The sequence below is a fragment of the Phaseolus vulgaris genome, chromosome 1 (genome assembly GCF_051622355.1).
Source record: "Phaseolus vulgaris cultivar YP4 chromosome 1, ASM5162235v1, whole genome shotgun sequence".
NCBI lineage: Eukaryota > Viridiplantae > Streptophyta > Magnoliopsida > Fabales > Fabaceae > Phaseolus > Phaseolus vulgaris.
In genome coordinates, this window is record NC_143498.1 from 45,490,897 (window position 1) to 45,496,896 (window position 6,000).

Consider the following 6,000-nt stretch of genomic DNA (forward strand, 5'->3'; position numbering starts at 1 on the left):
TAGTTTTGTATAGATAACTATATTTTAATAAAATAATATTTATTTTTTATTTAATAAATTTATTATTTTCATCTCTAGAATTAAAAACAGTGATTATGATATATTAGTAAGTAAATTATATTGTAGGGATTTAAAATTATAATAAAAAAGATAGTGAAATGATAATTTTCAACGAAATCGTTATATCTATTAAAATTAAATTATTGAATAAAGAAGTAAACATAATATAAAAACTCAGTCGACAAGATATTAAGAAATTAAATACAATAATAAAGATAAACTAGAAATAATTATTTTATTTATATGAAATAATAAATATATAACTAAAATAAATCATATACTTAAAAATAATGTATTTGTTTTGAGACTAGAAATGTAACACCCCGAAAAATAACATCTAACTATTAAAATACAGGTTCTACATATTTTTATACAAGCATACAGTTTTTCAAAACATTTCTAATACATAATTAGGACACATAAAAATACAAATATTTACAATATAAGTTTCAAAATCAACACCCTAAAGCTCTTTAGATCCTCAAACACCTGTAAGATCATCTGCTCGTGTACGTAGTACAGTCATCGCAGTTCAAACACAACAAGAAAAGCAAGGGTAAGCTAGTGAAAATAAAATTTTATAATATACACAATTAAATCAAAAGAGAAAACCAAGTTACATGATCAATTTCTCAAATTATTCAATCTTCTTCAAATCTCAACAATAAAACGATCACATAGATCTCACATGGATCTACACATTAAGAATATTCAACAAACAACATCTTCCGAAAAACCCGTACTAAGTAAGTCCTACAAGAGACTAACACCTGATCCAAAGATTACCAGCGAATCCAACAGAAAGGATCAGGGTAAGTTCAATACAACCCAAGTCGTGCATCTCATATGTCACAGTGTGCATCACAGTGTGCATGAACTCCCTCATCAGCTTCTCACCACCTGATATCTTAGTCTATGTGACTTAGATCATCAGTGAAGCTCGGAGATCTTTGTTACCACATAGGCATCAATACTTAATACACAACAAACATCAGTCCATACATTATCCCAAATGTATGAATTCAATTTCATACCATTCTGTCATACAACATCATTTCAAAAGTAATCCACAATATTCAAAAGTATAATTGACATAAAAAAACAACACTTTAATACTAATCATCAAAACCTAACATTTCCACAAATTTAAATAATATATAAACAAACAACCCAATATATATAACACACAACATCCCTGCAAGAAAAATTGAATATTGGGACCACGTCCCTTCCGCATTCAGATCTTCTATCCTAGGGTGTTATTAAAAATTAAATTTAGTTTCCCTTACCTCAATTGCTTGCTTTCCAAACAACTTTTAGAATTTTATTCCCCACAGTCTGGATAAACTTCAAGATTTACGGGCCTAATGCAAGTTATCCAAACAAAACAAAAATTTAGTATATAATAGAATAAGTTGAGAGGATTAAACTTCTCAACTGACCCCACTAAGATTGATGACTAAATCCTAAGGAAAAATAGAGAACAAATGATATTTAGAGTAAAAATGAACTTACTCTGTTTGAAAATCTGATCGGGTAGAAATGTTCCTTAACTCGCCAGCTACAACATGGTCCGATCAGATTCTAAAATAGATGAAGATTGAGAGAGAAAATTAAGAGAGAGGAAGAGAAGAGAATATGGAAAGAGAGAGAGAAAGAGAAGAAAAAAAGAAGAAGAAAAGAACAGTGATGAAGGGGGCAGGTTCTCTGCACTTTTTTTTTTTTAACGCTGTCACATTATCTCCAACTACAAAAAATTTCGTCCTCGAAAATGAACTTACCAAGAAAGAGATTAGGGTATGATGCTCGTATCTCTTCTTCAATTTCCCAAGAGGAGTCTCCAGATATGAGATCCACAAAACTTTTACCATGGGAATACTTCTTCCACAAAGTTGTTTCACTTGTGAATCTAAAATTCTGATTGGCTTCACTTCAAACGACAAATTTTCTTTCACCTGGATTGAATCAGACTCTAGAATGTGACTGAGACCAGGTACGTACTTTCTTAGCTGGGATACATGGAAAATATTGTAAATGTTAGCTAAAGGAGGAGACAAAGCAATTTCATAAGACACAGGGCCTATTCTCCTGAGAATTTGATAAGGTCTTATGAACTTAGGAGTCAATTTCTTGGATTTGAGTGCTCTTCCTACACCAGTGAACGGTGTAACTCTAAAAAAGACATGATCACCCGCAGAGAATTCTAAAGGTTTTCTTCTTTGATCTGCATAAGATTTTTGTCTGCTGAGAGATGTTTTCAATCTTTCTTGAATCATTTTGACTTTCTCGTTGGTTTGTTGTATTAATTCTGGTCCAATTAACACACTCTCACCATCTTGAAACCAACACAGAGGTGTCCTACACTTTCTTCCATACAAAGCCTCGAAAGGAGCCATTCTTATGCTAGCTTGGTAACTGTTATTGTAAGTGAACTCTACCAAAGGTAGAATTTCATCCCAACTGCCCAAATGATCTAACACACAAGTCCTAAGCAAATCCTCTAAGGACTGGATAGTTCTCTCTGATGGTCCATCAGTCTGAGGATGATATGTTGAACTAAGTCTGAGTTTAGTCCCCAAGGCTTCTTGAAGTATTTGCCAGAATCTGGGATCTCTATCTGAAACTATGTTGGAGAGTACACCATGCAATCTGATTATTTCATTTATGTAAATCTGGGCAAACTTCCGCATAGAGGTTCTCAAGTCTATAGGTAGAAAGTGTGTTGTCTTTTTCAGCCTGTCCACTATGACCCAAATAGAGTCATGCTTCCGCAAAGTACGTGGTAAGTGGGTAACAAAATCCATTGAGATACTATCCCACTTCCACAATGGAATGTCTAATTGAGTTAACATGCCTCCAGACCGTTGATGTTCAATCTTTGATTTCTGACAAGTCAAACAAGCAGCTACAAACTTAGCTACATCATTCTTCATGCCATGCCACCAATAAGACTTCTTGAGATCTTGATACATCTTGGTCATTCCTGGATGTAAACTGAGTTTGCTTTTATGACCTTCAGATAATACTATTTGCTTTAGTTCATTATTCTCTGGTATGCATATTCTATTTTTGAATCTCAAAATACCATCCACTCCTAAAGAGAAGTCTTTAGCTTTGTCAGTATTTAATAAGTCCATGAAGTTCTTCAATTTTGAATCTTCCAACTTTTTCTCCTTCACCTTCTCCAAAAATTCATTACTTATAACAAGTGTATTACAATGAATGCAATTTGAAGACATGGAAACATCCAAAATCATACTCCTGAAATCTTCAATCAATTCTAGCTCTCTAATCATAAGTGACGACATTTGTATCTTTTTACGACTCAACGCATCTGCAACAACATTTGCCTTCCCAGAATGGTATATTAGCTGGAAATCATAGTTCTTTAAAAATTCAATCCATCTCCTCTGCCTCATATTAAGTTCCTTCTGGTCAAACAAATACCTCAAGATTCTATGATCACTAAACACATCAAAACTAACTCCATAAAGAAAATGTCTCCATATTTTTTAAGCAAAGACAACTGTTGTCAATTCTAGATCATGAGTTGGATAGTTTCTTTCATACACCTTTAACTGACGAGAAGCAAAAACAAAAACTTTCTTATTCTGCATCAAAACACAACCCAATCCCTAATAGGAAGCATCACAAAAAACTTCAAAAGACTGATTGGTATTAGGGATTGTCAATGCAGGAGCATTAGTCAACCTTCATTTCAACTCTTCAAAGTTTTTCTCACATTGTTCAATCCATTCAAAAGGATGATCATTTCTAGTCAATTGGGTCAAAGGAGCCACTATTTTAGAAAAGCCTTCTATAAATCTCCTGTAATATCCTACTAATCCGACAAAGCTTCTAATTTCTGTAACTGCTTTAGGACGCTCCCACTGAAGTACAACCTCCACTTTAGAAGGATCTACTAATATTCCCTGTGCAGAGATGACATGTCCTATAAAATGTATTTCTGACATCCAGAAGTCACATTTTGAAAGTTTAGCATATAACTGTTTTTCTCTCAAAATGTTCTGGACGGTTCTAAGATGTTATGCATGTTCTTCCCTTGTACGAGAATAAATCAAGATGTCATCTATGAACACTACCACGAACTTATCAAGAAAAGGTCTGAATATCTGATTCATATAATCCATGAAGATAGTTGGAGCATTGGTCACACCAAATGGCATAACCAGAAATTCATAGTGACCATACCTTGATCTAAAAGCAGTCTTCTAAACATCTTCCGCTTTCACTGAAATTTGGTGATAACCTAAGCGCAGATCTATTTTAGAAAAGACAATTGCTCCATGCAACTGATCCATTAGATCGTCAATTCTAGGAAGAGGATATTTATTCTTTATTGTTAACTTGTTTAATTGTCTATAATCTATGCATAAACGTGATGAACCCTTCTTCTTCTTCACTAATAGCACTAGAGCTCCCCATGGAGAAACACTAGGTCGAATGAATTGTTTCTCCAATAAGTCTTCTAGTTGTTTCTTCAATTTAGCTAACTCTGCCGGTGCCATTCGGTATGGAGAAATTGACACTGGGCCTGCTCCAGGAATCAAGTCAATTGCAAACTTTATCTCTCTCTTTGGTGGAAGACCAGAAATCTCATCAGTGAATACATCCATAAACTCCTAAACTACAAACATCTCTTTTTGTACTTTATCTGTAACTATAAAATAAGCCAAAAGCATAAAACATTTTGCACCTTCTTGTATATCTTTCTCAAACTGATGAATTGAGATAACCTGCATTCCTTCTAATCCAGGGAAAATTAACTTCTTTCGACCACAATCTATAAGGATATGATTAACAGACAACCAATCCATTCCCAAAATAACCTCCAAATCTTTTAGAGGTATACAAATCATGTTGATCTTGTATCTCTGCCCATCTATAATTACAGGACACTCAACACACATGGAAGAAGTTACTATAATACCTTCTGGTGGTGTAGATACCACCAACTCAAATTCTAACTCTCGAGCTGACAACTTAATTTTCTTAGCACAATCAAAAGATATAAAAGAATGGGTTGCCCCAGAATCAAACAATACAGATAATTGTGTTCCAAGGATAGAACAAATACCTCTAACAAGGCTATCGGACTGCGAAGCTTTAGCTCCACTAATAACAAAAACTCTGCCAGCAGCTTTGAGTTTTTTATTACTATTTTGTTGTACTTGCTGCACTCCACCAGAATTTGGAGCTTCGAATTGGACACGACAGTCTTTTGTTGCATGACCATACTTGTGACATCTATCACATGTCACATTTGACACTGGATGAGGGCAAAATCTAACAACATGTGGCCCACCACATCTAAAACATTTGAAACTAGGTGGTGATTGAGAACTGGGTCTTCCGTTGCTATAAGATTGAGGTCTGAAATAAGGTTTCTTTCTATCTTCATATTTGGGTGTGCTTCTAGAAGGTCCTCCCACTTGAAGCTTAGCAAGTCTGGTACTACTTTTCAAACTCTCCACTACTTTTGCTTTCTCCACTAGAGTAGGGAAATCTCTAATGGACATAGGAATCGCCACTTCTTTCAGTTCTTGCTTCAACCCAAACTCAAATTTTCTACATCTCCAAGCCTCAGTCATGGTCTGGGTGTAGAATCTAGCTAGGTGTTTGAACTTAGTAGCATATTCAGTGACTGAAAGATTTCCTTGTTCTAGCTGCATGAATTCAATTTCTTTTGCATACTTGACACTATCAGGAAAATACTCCTCCAGGAATCTTACTTTGAAGTTCTCCCAAGTGGCATCTTCTCCTTTGTCTTCCATCATTTGCTTCATGCCTATCAACCAAAACTCAACTTCTTCAATAAGCATATAGATGACATAAGATTCTTTCTTCAGGGCATTGAGTAGCTTCAAAGATTCTTTCTATGTCTCTCACCCACTGATCTGCTTCATCTGGATTTACCTT